Raw genomic sequence first — 14544 nt, 5'->3', positions numbered from 1 at the left:
GATGAGAGTTTAAGATTAAAATGTTATAGTAATCATTTAAATTCCGTTGAATATGTTTGAATGCGCTTGATTGTTCTTATATGTTCTTTACATGTTCTTGGTTGTTCATCACATGTTCATGCATATCACTAGTTTTAATCTTAAATCTACATCAAAAATATGAAAAACATGTTTGTTTAATAATTCTTTCAAATCCTTGAATCTAGGTTATCACCATCCATACACATTCACTAGAATTTATTTTTCAATCTAAATGCAAAACTTAATAAATTGAATTAGGGTTTATCACATGCACACACATTAATTTCAACATATAAATTGGTTGACATATTGGATGATATGATATAAATGTTAGCCACCATAGTCTAGAAGACCGATTTCTCCAGGCAATATGGGTGCCTAACACCTTCCCACCTTGTAACATAGCCTCCGAGTTTAGATCAAGGGTTAGTAGATCAAATGCTTATCCATGTAATTTTCGATTTTTATATTGTAACTAGGAAATAAAGCCATGTACTTTATCTTTAATTGTATCTAACACCAAAGTCATGTAATTTCCTATAATCAATGTAAATTCATTTTCAAATTAATAAAATGAGAAATTTTTCAATTTTGGTTTTCTTATTTATCCTAATAATTAAATAAGTGGCGACTCCATTATAAAACTTTTAATTTAAAGGGGTAAATATAACTAGTCGAACCTTCATTTTGAGAGACAATAACACGACTCCACCCATTCATGTAGGTTTGTCCCAACACCTCATAAAAACGGGTCGGGGGCGCAGTCTCTCACAAAGGTGGAGGTCTGAAAATGTGTTCTGTTGTCCAGAATGACGTTCCAAGAAGTTCTGTTGATAAGGATATGCACTGTGAACGTACAGGACAGATGGGAGTTAGGAAATATCTAAGGGAAAGCTGCTACCATCGCATTAAATGCTCTGCAGCTAATTCTTTAGCCGCATTAATGAGGAAGTGATATTTGAATAGTAGCTTTCAGTCTTACAGCTACTCCCCAAAGACTTCAGGAGAGGGCTGATGTGATAGGGATCAAGATCAACAATCTAATTTACATGTAGAGGGCAGAGATAAAGAAAGAAGGATAGTATAAAATAAAGATGAGGCTCTGAGAGAAAAGGATAAGAAAATTAAGAGAATAACACTGTAGCAATCAAAGGTTGAACTTGTAATAAAACTTGAGAAGAAATATATAAGAACTATTCTCCTTGGATTGTATCGATGACAATTTTCTTTAGATTAAACCAGTCTATCCTCATTTTCTTGTCATCTGGATCTATCTTTCTTGTTTTCAAACTCATTAAAACCCAGTTTTCCAACCCACTATCTACAAATTCATTGTATTAGGCTTTTTGGGCCTAGACCCATCCATCCCCTGGGCTGGGAATTCAAATTGAGTCCTTACATTCCTCATTTATCAAAGTAAAGTCCTATGCCCATGGTTCTCTCGGCCAATTACATAAGCACCTAACCTCTTAGCAAAGAAAATAGCATTTGTTACCTACAAGTTGCATAATTTTTTATTTATTTATAAACATCTAGTTTTATGTTAATAGGTGAAACAATTGGAGGATTTGTGTCATAGTAATTAATAAGATGATTGCTTGTGTCACAGTGCCAGTGACTTAAACATAACATGCCCAGTTGCAGGTAGAACCAACATCCTCTTCAGTTTCTTCATTTTTTTTACAAAAAAGGACCCAAAAAAAAAAAAACGAACAAAGAAAAAAAGGTTCGCTTAGCTGAGTTCAGTTTTGTGAAGAATTTGATATAATGCTTTAAAATTTGGGAAAATACTAGTAAACACACTATTCTACACATTCTTAGTTTCTTACACACTCTTAAAATGCACAAAATTTGTGACTTCAACCCTTTTTTTTTTACAAGATATAAATTATACTCTATAAGTGTATATGTGTGTGAAGCTCCCTCTAGACTTGAACTCCAGCCCTTGCCTCCCACACTTCACAAACACTTATACTTGTAGAGTGACCACTGTATCAATGGTTGACCTCACGCTCTTAAAGTCATGATTTATGTGCATTTTAAGAATGTGTGTAAGAATGTGTAAAATAGGGTGTGTATAATAAACACTACCCAATCTATAATAGAATTGGATGCTTGTACAAAGAAATTTAGTAATTTATCCTTTCTAAAATTCATTATAATATAAGTATAGGTGTACTTAAAAATTCGTTCTCAAATATACCAAACTCCAATATAAGATTGTGTTCGAAGTATTAGCCAAAAAAAAAAAAATGTTCATGATATTGTAACTCTAGCACCTTTCCAGTTTTCTCCCTACTGATTTACATTTTCATGGTGTGGTTTGTTAGAAACTGAAAGAATATGGACAGACACCCAATGTGAGCATGTCCTTCTATTTGCCTCAGATTGTAATATTTAGGAGTTATGGAGTAATGGTATTAGACCGTTACACAACCCCACTAAGTCCACTATCCCACTTAATATTAATGGAATGGTGTGTATATAAACACCAAGAATGGTACCCATTGAACAGGGAACAAATTCTACATTTCTCATAGTGTTTACAAAGTGTTGTGAGGCTCTTACATTGTGTTATGTTTGTATCACTCTAGTAGTGCGCAATACCGTCGGATAAATGTTTTTGGTTTACGGATCATACAAACTGGAATTTAGAATGTGTTTGAATAGCTGGTCTGCATGGAGGTTGGCTTTAGACAGTGTAGAATAATCTCAAAGCTCTTGTGTGATCATCGGTTTAGGCCAAGAGAGGTATGCCGAAAAACCGATTACTTATATTCCACTGCAAGTTTCTATTTCTTACATTGGTATCAAAGCATTTATAGGTTGTTCTCGATGTTATAGGCATATATGATTAGTTCTTAATGCGTTTTATGTTTCTGTGGTATTCTATGAATTTCTACGCACCTCACATGGCCTTCAATGGCAAGTTTTGATTTTGAGCATTCCGTGCCTTGAAATTAATATATGTTGTTTATATTACATGTATTAATATCTACCTTAAGTTTCATAGCAAATCTCTAAGTGTGCTATGAGATATAGTTTAACAAAACTTAGAACACCGAAACTTTAAGGACAAAACTACTCTTATATGATTTCTGTTTACAAAATATGATTTCATATTATGAATCTATGTGTTATAAGCTTTAAATCGGTATATGGTACGTTAAAAATGGACTTAAAATGAAGAAGATATAAAATTTTGAATTTCATGTTTGAAGCTCCTTTTTTGGCTGAAACAAATTGAAAGAACAAGGTTGACGACAACCTGCACATTACGTGGGCTAAGAGTGATAGTAAATAAAAAAATAAAAAAAATAAATAAAAAAAGGCAACCTGCACATCACATGTTTCACTTGCCAAAAGGGCTAGAACCAAAGGAAAAATAAAATAAAATAAAAGGGTTCCACAAATCACAAACGTTGTTTGTGGTCAGTACATTTAGGATCCTTGTTTCTTGTGAGCTTTTTGTTTTATGCATATTGAGCCTACTGCATTTGTTTCACCTTTATTTAAAAAGACATAATTGCGTAAGTACGTGACCAACTCCATATAATGGTCAATGATATATTTGCAATAATTTATTTGAATTAAAACTATATTAAATCCATCCAATTATACTAGTGTAATATTTATTTCTCATGAAACATAAAAGGTATATGTGTAAATGATATGGAATTTATTTAATTTTGCAAATGATTTAATTATATTATTATTTCTTAGTGAAATATGGTATTAAATGTGTATATATATATATATATACACACACACAACGTTAAATATTATATTTAACGCGACAAAGAAGTAATTATTTCTTAGTGAAATAATGAAATGCATATATGAATTGTTCTCATGAGTTTAAATTGTGATAGCATGTTTGGCTTAATAGTTAATTGATAATATTGGTGATTTATTTTCAATACATATATTTTGTAAATATGTTTAGAATTGAAATATGGAATAGTGGAGTATGGTTGAGTTGCGTTATCTCCCATACATAATTTTGCACGAATAGATTAAAATTAAGCTTAGAAATTAACAGTAGTGGTGCAAGAGATAATTAAGAAGCTTAGCCAATTTTCGATTTTGCGACATGTGTTGATTATCTAAGTTTATTTTAGATCGAACGTCAAAAATTTTGAAATGTGTGTGTAATCTCCTGTTTGTGAAATTTTGTAGTGAAATGGCTTCTAAAGGTATAGTTGCTGATTTCAATAAAGGAGAGAAACTGGATGGTGAAAATTACAATATTTGGCACCGCAAAATCCAGCATGTGCTGAATGAGCAAGAATTCCTAGAGACTCTAACTCATTCGTTAAGTAAACTCGATGAGGGAAGCACTAAGCAACACCAACGTGATCTTGTTGCCTATAAAAGTTGGCACAAGAAGGATTTGTGTGCTCGCTTTACAATGCTGAGCATCATGCACAATAACTTGATTGGTGAATTTGAGCAGTATACAACTGCACAAGACATGTGAAAAGCTTTATGGAGGGACATCAGCCACTAAACTACGTGGCTTAACAATGAAATTTGATTCATATAAGATGCGCTCTGAACATACGATGAAGCAGCATCTTAGGGCGATGTCCTCCATGATTCGAGAGCTCAAATCAGCTGGAAACAATCTTACTGACAACCAACAAGTCTAGACAGTGATTCGTTCACTACCAAGTTCATGGGAGACGATGTGTCAAAACTTTACACATAATGAGAACATCAAAACATTTGATGATGTGACCCGTCACTTAGAACTTGAAGCTGAGCCCCTTGAAGCAGCCAAGTTGATTCGTTTTGTGCACATGGTTGAGACTAGCTTGCGTAAGGCATCTAGGCCTAAACGCAGGCAACCTGATTACACTCCTAGATGAGAGAGACCTAATGGGCCACAACCTAAGAAGGCTAAGTTTGTCAACCACAATACTAGAGGAAATCACGCAAAGAAGGACAAGTCTAAGTTGACTTGTTATAATTGCGGAAAGAAGGGGCATTTTGCTCGTGAATGCACTGAGCCAAAAAAGGTAACACCTAATCCTACATCTCATCATGTTTTGGTAACTAGTCATGTCTTTGTTGCTGATTATGCTCCTATGTGGATTGTAGACTCAGTGGCAACAGAACATGTAACAAGAGATAGAGTGGGATTTGTGGAGTACCATTGGATTCTTGTTGGGTGTAGAGACATCAAGGTGGGAAATGGAGCTAGCATGGAGGTACTTGGAATTGGTACCTACAAGCTAGAATTGCGAAGTTGTCGCAATCTGTTGCTCCATTGTGTTGTATGCTCTAGAGATCCGAAGGAACTTACTTTCCATAGTTACTCTATTAAGACTTGGTTTTCGGTTTATTTTTTAGAATAATTATGTTTTATTGCATTTGGGAACAGTTTATTATGGCCATGGTTTTATTTCAAATGGTTTTTTAATTTTGAATATTGAATATTATAATAATGATAGTTCAGTTTTTTTTATTTCATCTGATAATGCTTCTGATAATTCAATTATATGGCTTGCTAGACTTGGTTATATAGGGCAAGAAAGGATGACTAGGTTAGCTAGAGAAGGCCTTATGGGCAATCTCGCTAAGGTCACTTTGTCCACATGTGAACATTGTCCTGTGGGAAAGTAAAAAAGAAAACCATTTGGAAAAGCCACAAGGGCATCTTTTCTGTTGCAACTAATCCACTCTGATATATGTGATCCAATGAATGTGAGGGCAAGGCATGGAGGTTTCTACTTCATCACATTTATAGATGACTATACACGTTACGGTCATGTCTATTTGATTTCTCATAAGTCTGAAGCTTTAGATTGTTTTAGACGATACATGAGATTGGTTGAGAATCAATTAGACAAGTGCATTAAGGCTCTTAGAACTGATCATGGGTGTGAGTATCTATCTAAGCAATTTAAGTAGCTCTGTAATGAAAAGGGAATTGCAAGGCAATTAACGATGCCTTATACACCGCAACAAAATGGTGTGGCGGAAAGGAGAAATTAAACATTGCTAGAGATGGTTAGGTCAATGATGGTGCAAGCAAACTTACCGATTTGGTATTGGGGGGATGCACTTTTGACTGTAGCCTATATACTTAACCGAGTGCCCTTTAAATTAGTATCTTCCACACCTTATGAATTGTGGATTGGCAAGAAACCTGACTTGAATAACTTACGGCCATAGGGTTCAATAGGTTATGTTCACAATACTTCTCATAGATATGGGAAGTTGCGGCCTAGAGGAAAGAAGTGTATCTTTATAAGGTATTCTGAGCATTCCAAAGGCTATGTGTTGATAGGAACAACCTGATGGAAGTATAACTGAATTGGAGTCATGTGATGTTGATTTCATTGAAAGTAAATTCCCTAACATAGGTGAGGTTAAAAAGAACTTGATTCTTTATGAAATGATGGATTAAGAGGTAGGCGCCCCAAGTAGACTAGTAGAGGACAAGGAAGAAATTCCTAAAACTCCTAGAGACAGTGGGAGCGACTCACAACCTAGTGGGAGCACACCTCTAGAAGCTAATCCATAACAACCTTAGGCACTTAGAAGCAACCGTGAAAATGTTCCTTGTCGTCATTTTGAGATTGAGGGGGAAGCTTTCATGATTGCTTCACAGGATGATGATGATGAGCCAAAAACTGTGTAAGAGGCTCTCTCATCTTTTATTAGTGATGAGTGGATGAAAACAATGAATGATGAAATGGAGTCTATAAGGACTAATCAAGTTTGGGATTTGGTAGACCTACCGTCAGGGCGTAAAGCAATTGGGAACAAATGGGTTCTTCGATTAGTGGCAAAATGATACACTCAAAAGGCGGGTGTTGACTACGAGGAAACCTTTTCTCCGGTTGTGAGGTTTGCCTTTGTTCGACTCATTCTGGCCATTGTTGCAAACTTGAATTTGGAATTATACCAAATGGACGTTAAGACAGCTTTTCTCAATGGAGAATTAGATGAAGAAATCTACATGGATCAACCTATTGGCTTTGTGACCAAAGGTCAAGAGCACAAAGTGTGCAAATTTAAGCGATCCATATATGGTTTAAAGCAGTCATTTAGACAGTGATATCTGAGATTTCATCAAGCCGATCTATCGAATGGGTTTACAATGATCGAAGAAGATCACTGTGCCTACGTAAAACGATCCAAGGGAAGTTTCATTATTTTGTCATTGTATGTCAGTGACATATTATTGGCTGGTAATGACATGGAGATGATTATCGCCACAAAATGGTAGTTGTCCTCTAACTTTGAGATGAAGGACATGGGTGAGGCAGATTATATTCTAGGGGTTAAAATCCTTAAGGATTGCTCAAAGAAACTTGTAGGTTTATCACAACAAACCTACATTAAGAAACTTCTTGAGCGTTTCTAAATGCATAATTGCAAACTCATAGATACTTCAGTTACAAAAAATGAGAGCTTAAGCCTTGATATGTGTCCTAAGACTTAAGATGAAAAAGAAAAGATGGCTCGTGTTCCCTATGCTAATGCAATTGGAAGCTTGATGTATGGAATGATATGTACTCGGCCTGATATATGTTATGCTGTTGGATTAGTCAGCAGATTTCAGTCTAGTCCAGGACTTGCTCGTTGGAAAGCTGTCAAGAGGATATTAAGGTATCTAAAAGGGACAGCGGACTACGTCCTTTGTTATCAGGGTTCAAATTTGCATATGATTGGCTATAGTAATGCTAATTGAGGTAGTGATCTAGATGAACGCAAATCTACGTCTGGATATGCTTTCTTGCTAAATAATGGCGTCATCACTTGGAGTAGCAAGAAACAACCCTGTATATAGCATTATCAACTATGGAAGCAGAGTATGTAGCATGTTCAGCAGCTGTTCAGAAAATAGTTTGGTTGAGGAGGTTCTTTCAGAATCTTGAGGTTGTCAAGGATGCCTCGGATCCCGTTACAGTACATTGTGATATCATGGCAGCACTTGCCTATGCTAAAAATTCTAAGTATCATGGTAGAACCAAACACATTGATATACGATATCACTACATTCGAGACATGGTTGCTAACAATGAAGTGGTTCTAAAACACATTTTTACAAGCCTCATGATTGTTGATCCTCTTACAAAGCCTATAGGAAGGGATGTCTTTCAGGCTCATGTTAGGAGTTTAGCTACATAAAATATGATGATATATTGTTTGTAGTTACCATTTATTGTACTCTTTTGGAATATTTTGTTTTAAATACATATGATGTCATTCAGTTAATAATATGTATGTTTACACACACATATACCATATGATGAATTCTGTGGTTATGTCGACAGGCTTAGGTTGTCTCACTCACACGAGCGATCATCTCTGGCGCTTCAGTAGTGAGCAGAGATTAGACATTGTGTCATTCAATGCTTATGTAGCATATATAGATGGTTGACACAAACAGATGTCGCCTTAGTTGGGACTAAGATGAGGTCTATAATATATTTATCTCGATTAAACTGTACATGGATAGCCCATGATCCATGTAGCATGTGGTTAGCCAGATGCGAGACCTTATTTGATGCTTGAGGTGGCAAGCGTATAAAGGACTCGAGTTAGGTGCTTGAGTAGTGACTAGACTAAGGTTTGTACGATGTGTTGAGTTAAGACATACGCTCTTACTTAAGAGAACTCCACTGTAGCATGTATTTCATACTACATGTGCTTGCTCGACCAAAAGCAGAGGTGAACGAACAACTCCCTACTTCTTCACCGTGTGAGTTCCATAGTTCTTTCATTAAGATCCTACTTATGTCCTTGTTACTTTTGACTATGTCTTGAAGCTGAGGTTTTGATGTCTGCTACTTTGGCATGTTACCTATGGCCATGTTGGATTCGGTCTAAGGGGACATTGCTGGGAAAGCGATTGGACCAAAGTTGAAGGACATGAGTGCAAAGGGAAGACTATTTAGATAGTTATGATGGATCAAGCATAAGTATGAGTATTAAACTCAAGAGGGGTTAGAGATGCTTGATTCGATGTGTTAATATATGTCTGTGGTATAACGAGACACTTTAGGGATGTTGATATGCTGGTCTTGGTATAAGATTTAGTATAGTGCTCCCAAATATGTTTTTCAAGTGTGCTCGGCAGTCGCACAACCTATTTGCCAGTATGAACACATTGAGAAACACATCGAGAGATGGATAATAGGGCCATGCCCACAGTGGATGAGTGGGAGATGTTAGAAACTGAAAGAATATGGACAGACACCTAATGTGAGCATGTCCCTCTATTTTCCACAGATTGTAACATCTAGGAGTTATGGAGTAATGGTATTAGACCATTACACTACCCCACTAAGTCCACTATCCCACTCAATATTAATAGAGTGGTGTGTATATAAACACCAAGAATGGTACCCATTGAATTGGGAACGAATTCTACATTTCTCATAGTGTTTACAGAGTGTTGTGAGGTTCTTAGGTTGTGGGTTATGTTTGCATCACTCTAGTAGTGTACAACACCATCGGAGAAACGTTTTTAATTTACGGATCATACAAACTATAATTTAGAACATGTTTGAATAGTTAGTCTGCGTCGAGGCTGGCTCTAGACAGCGTAGAACAATCTCAAAGCTCTTTTGTGATCATCGGTTTAGGCCAAGAGAGGCATGCCGAAAAATCGATTACTTATATTCCGCTGTAAGTTTTCATTTCTTATACCTTTTGGCTTTATTACATGTTATAATAATTTTGTGTCAAAAAACAAAAGGAGGACTCAATATGGTTTGAAATTTAATTTTTAAGTGAATTTTTAAAATACTTAAATATCAATTAAATTATATTATTTATTTAACTTTCTATATTATTATTATTTTTTGATAACAACTTTCTATATTATTATTATATGTTTAAAGCCCAATTTCTTTTACAAATTACAATTTATTATAGTTAATCCACTTAATCACTACACTCATAACAATTTTCTTTCGGTGAAACAATTTAGGTGTTTTAATTTGATTGGATTTTTATTGGCCCAATATTTTGAGAGAAAAAAAATGCAAAATTCACTTACATTCTTTTTTTTAAAAAAAAAAAAATATATATATATATATATATATATTAATTATCATCTTACAACAAAATTTTTATACAATTTTAAGTGATTTTTTTAATAGGGGGTCTTTAGGACCATTTTATAAAATTTTGGGACAAATGGAGTCTTAGGCCTAGACCAAGAGCTACCACTGCATTGAGTAGGAAAAAAAGTTGTCATTATTATGTAACACAAGTATGCATAAAAATTAAAATGTTATAGCATATATGAAAGTGCATGTATCATAAACAAATAACTAATCAAAGTTTATATAAAAAAAAAAAAAAAACTATCAAAAGTCTTGTAATTCAATAATATTATTATCTTATTCTCTCAACAAGAAAATTTTGAATTCAAATGCCCTCTTCTCCCACTTGATATACCATTTGAAGTGCTTGAAACCAAAATCTTCCGCATTGTAGCCACACCAAAAAAAAAAAAAAAATCATATTAAAACACAACCAAAGATCCTAACAAAATAATTGAAGACGTAATCTTTTCCTCAAATTAATTGGTGTATGTGAATTTAAAATAAATAAATAAATAACCTGAGCTCCATCACATCTCCTTATCATTCCAACAAATTAAGACTTGTGCTACAACCAAATGACATAAGATTTCTGTTTATTACTATGCAAACTTGGGAAATATAATTGAATCAAATAAAAATTATCATTTCATAAAAGATTTATTGAGAAGACGATGATGGTTATTGATTTTCTAAAAGCACATCAAACAAATTGTGATTGTCTAGAAGATAACATAGATTTGGTGGGGGGAATATTTTGTGATTGTTAACTTCATAAGATATTTTACACTCTGTAAAGAGGTGGGCCTGGATTGAGATGTTGGGCAAATTCCTGCCGCACTAAGCCCGAGTTGTTTCTGGGTGAGGAGTCGGGACCAGCCCAATTGGAGCACACCTTGGCATGGCTTGTGCGCAATCTTCACCGTGTCTGCCAAAGTCTATTTAAGAGCTCACAGCAGGTAGAGTCATTGTCAACAGGTTATGGCAGGCAGACATAATATATAAAACGTAAAGAAAATACATTCACTATTTCTTCCGCAGTAAACAAGATAAATAACTTAAAAGGCCTGACTTTTAAAGAATAATACTTAAACAAAGAGTTAGAGCGAGATTAGTAAAAAAGAATAAGTTTGCCACACTAAGTATAGCCACGGGACTCTAACCAAGGCAGGGGAAACCACTCCCTCAACGCAAGTAATTTCAATTGATGAAATTAATTGCTTTGAGAGACCAGCCCTAAATGGTATGTGCCCAAGTATAAGTTGTATTTCCTTTCGAGGACAAGGCTATTGAGGGAGAGAGGGGGTTAACCCATTTAGGTGCATGCCTACCATAAACACTTTGTTTTCTTTCTTAAAATTCTTTTCTCTACGTTTTTTGATAACTCTCCTCCGTCTCCCTTTTTTCACACAGCCATGGGTCCCTTATATAGGGTCTATCGTGGCCGATTTTACTGTTCTAAACTTTTGCCGACCACTTACCGAGTCAATGGTTCTGACCACCACCATTGACCTGTGGCTTTCAAACAACGAAGGTTCCTTCTTTACTTCATCCAGCGTGTCTCCTCCCTCTCTCGGTTTCTCATGGCATGCACTCAGTGGTTCTTACCCACCCTTACCTTTTTTGGGTGGCATGTCATCCCAGCAGGACTGTGCCCACCAAAAGAGTATGGGCAAGAAACACAAAATGGGTTTCCACTCCTCTCCCCATGGCCAGACCGTGCCCTCACCCATGACGTCACCCTTTCCCATAGTGGCTAGGTATAGGCTGGTGACGCCTGGGTCGTATGCATGCATTACCTTATTGATATTTCATTCATTTGCCGAGGTCTGAGAATGGGTGCGCATATCCTGTCGTGCGCTTTTTGGCCTTTTTTGGTGTGGAATGTATCTCCGACAGGCCAACGTTCATGTGTTGTCCCTTTCTTTGGGAGGTTGGGCTCTGTAGGATCAGTTGGGCCTCCCTTTAGTTAGGTGTTTTGCTTTTGCTTTGTGGCTTGGTGTCCCTTGCCATGCCAGATTGTTATTTCTGCTGCTTATCTTAATCTTGCCGAGCCCTTTTGGGCCTGCCATGTGCTTTCCCTCTCCGTAACCCAGTATACTTATTGGGTTCCTTCTTTCATTTTTTGCGGGCTCCAATGTCCCTTTTTTCTTGTGGGCATCCCTAGCCCATTTTAGTTCTGTTTCACCCATGGACTTTTGCTAACTCATTTTGGGCTTCCTTGGCCCAATTGCTCTATATACCTCATCCTTTGGGCTCATGGGTTCCCCATTAGCCCGTTACTCTCCTTGTTTTTTATTACGTTGGGCCTACTGTGACCCATTCTTTCTTTTCTTCATATTTCCCATGGGTTTGTTTCTTTTCTCTTTTTGGGCCTATTCAAGCCCATTTGATTTTTTTTCTGGGCCCATCTCATGGACCCTTGAACCATTCGTATGATTTTTGTCTACTGTTTCTTTTGATCTGCTCGCAATTTTGGGCCCTTTGTCCTGCTGGGCTTTGTCGAAAATGAGCCTCAACACACTCTAATCTCATAATTTTTTTTTTTGTTGTTTTTTTTATTTTAAAGAAACAAATAGATACACACACAAGGGAGAGGGAAAATGGTTTTAACATGAAGGTACATTACAAACTTTACTCAAAAGTCATGGTCAGTCGAATCTCACATGATTTAAGGAATTTGAGAAGCCATAATTATTTCGCTAAAATAAGAAGAAGTCATAATTATACTTAGAAAATAGGCCAAAATTAATTTTTCTGACAGTAAATTTTAAGCATGTCGAGAGTTAAAAATATAGTATGGCCATCAATAGTGATTTAAAATATCCTTTAAAAAATAATGATTTAAAATAATTCATAAAATGAATTCCATTTGTTATTAATAAATATAAATGTAAGGCATGTTTTGGTTCCCAAGCGCAAAATGAAAAGGACAAGAGCCCAAAGAGCCCAATACAATGAATTTGTAGAGAGTGGGCTATAAACTAGATTTCAATGAGTTGGACAACAATTAAGAAAATAAAAAATAATTGGTTTTAGGCAAGGAAAATCCTCCTCGGCAAAGTCCGAGGAAAACAATTTTTATATATCTCTTAGACATAAGGACAATTACAGTTCTTAAGTGTATAGTGTTTTTTCTTTCTTCTCCAGATTCTTTGATGCCCCCATTGTAATGGGGGTTTTTCTTCTTTATATTTTCGTTCTTTACTTCATCTTAGCCTTCCACGAGCAGATCAAATTGCTGGTTTTGATTCTTGTCCCATCAGCCTCTTTTTGAAGCCTTTATGGGTAGCTGTAAGACTGAATATTACTGTTTAGGTATCACCTCCACATTAATGCGGCTAGAGAATTAGTTGTAGAGCATTCAATGTGGTGGTAACAGCTTTCTTCTAGATATTTCTCGACTTTCCTTTGTCTTATTCCCCTTTAGTGCTTATCTTTACCAGTATGATTGCCTGGTGTGTTGTTCTTGACGAAAAGTCGGACCTTTGTCCTCTGCTCTGCTTAGCGGAGGAGGTACTTCTCCTTGGACTATAATCTCAACCTCTCATCACCAGACTTCTTCCACAGAATATTGACTTGTATGCCCCCACTAGTGCTTACCTATCCTTGGACGTTTTAATGTCCTCAAATACGGCCCATAGCCCAATATTCATTTTTGGGCCTTATCCCTACAATAAATATTCCATAAAAAATATAAATATAAATATTAAGTAGAAAACTAATGGAAATTTAGATATTAATTTGTGTTTCCATTCATTTGATGGAGAAGTCTACATATAATGAATAATTTTAAGAGTCTTGGTGAATTGTGTGTATCAAAACACATTTAGATCATAATTTGAAATAAGTTCGGGATAGTAAATTCCAATTAATTCAATCAGTGAAATATCTTATCTTCAAAAAATGAGCTTGAAATCAAATCTCACTCTTATGGTTTCATGGCTTGACGGTAAAGAACAAATAGAATTAAACCAATATCATGAATTCAAAATTTATCATATATACTAAAAAAAGATAGTTTTGTATATATTTTTATTTCTTTTTCATTTTCTTTGTTCTTGAATAATTGAATTCGTTTACAATTAAAAAAAAAGAAAGTTTAATTATTTAAATTGGGAGAGTTTTGAAATTATTTGGGTTTAGTTTTTCGGTGAAACAATTTAGGTGTTTTAATTTGATTGGATTTTTATTGGCCCAATATTTTGAGAGAAAAAAAAATGCAAAATCCACTTACATTCTTTTAAATATATATATATATATATTAATTATCATCTTACAACAAAATTTTTATACAATTTTAAGTGATTTTTTTAATAGGGGGTCTTTAGGACCATTTTATAAAATTTTGGGACAAATGGAGTCTTAGGCCTAGACCAAGAGCTACCACTGCATTGAGTAGGAAAAAAAGTTGTCATTATTATGTAACACAAGTATGCATAAAAATTAAAAT

Source organism: Quercus suber, unplaced genomic scaffold, assembly GCF_002906115.3.
Source record: "Quercus suber isolate HL8 unplaced genomic scaffold, Cork oak 2.0 scaffold_211, whole genome shotgun sequence".
Lineage (NCBI taxonomy): Eukaryota > Viridiplantae > Streptophyta > Magnoliopsida > Fagales > Fagaceae > Quercus > Quercus suber.
Note: the sequence above shows the minus strand (reverse complement) of the source record.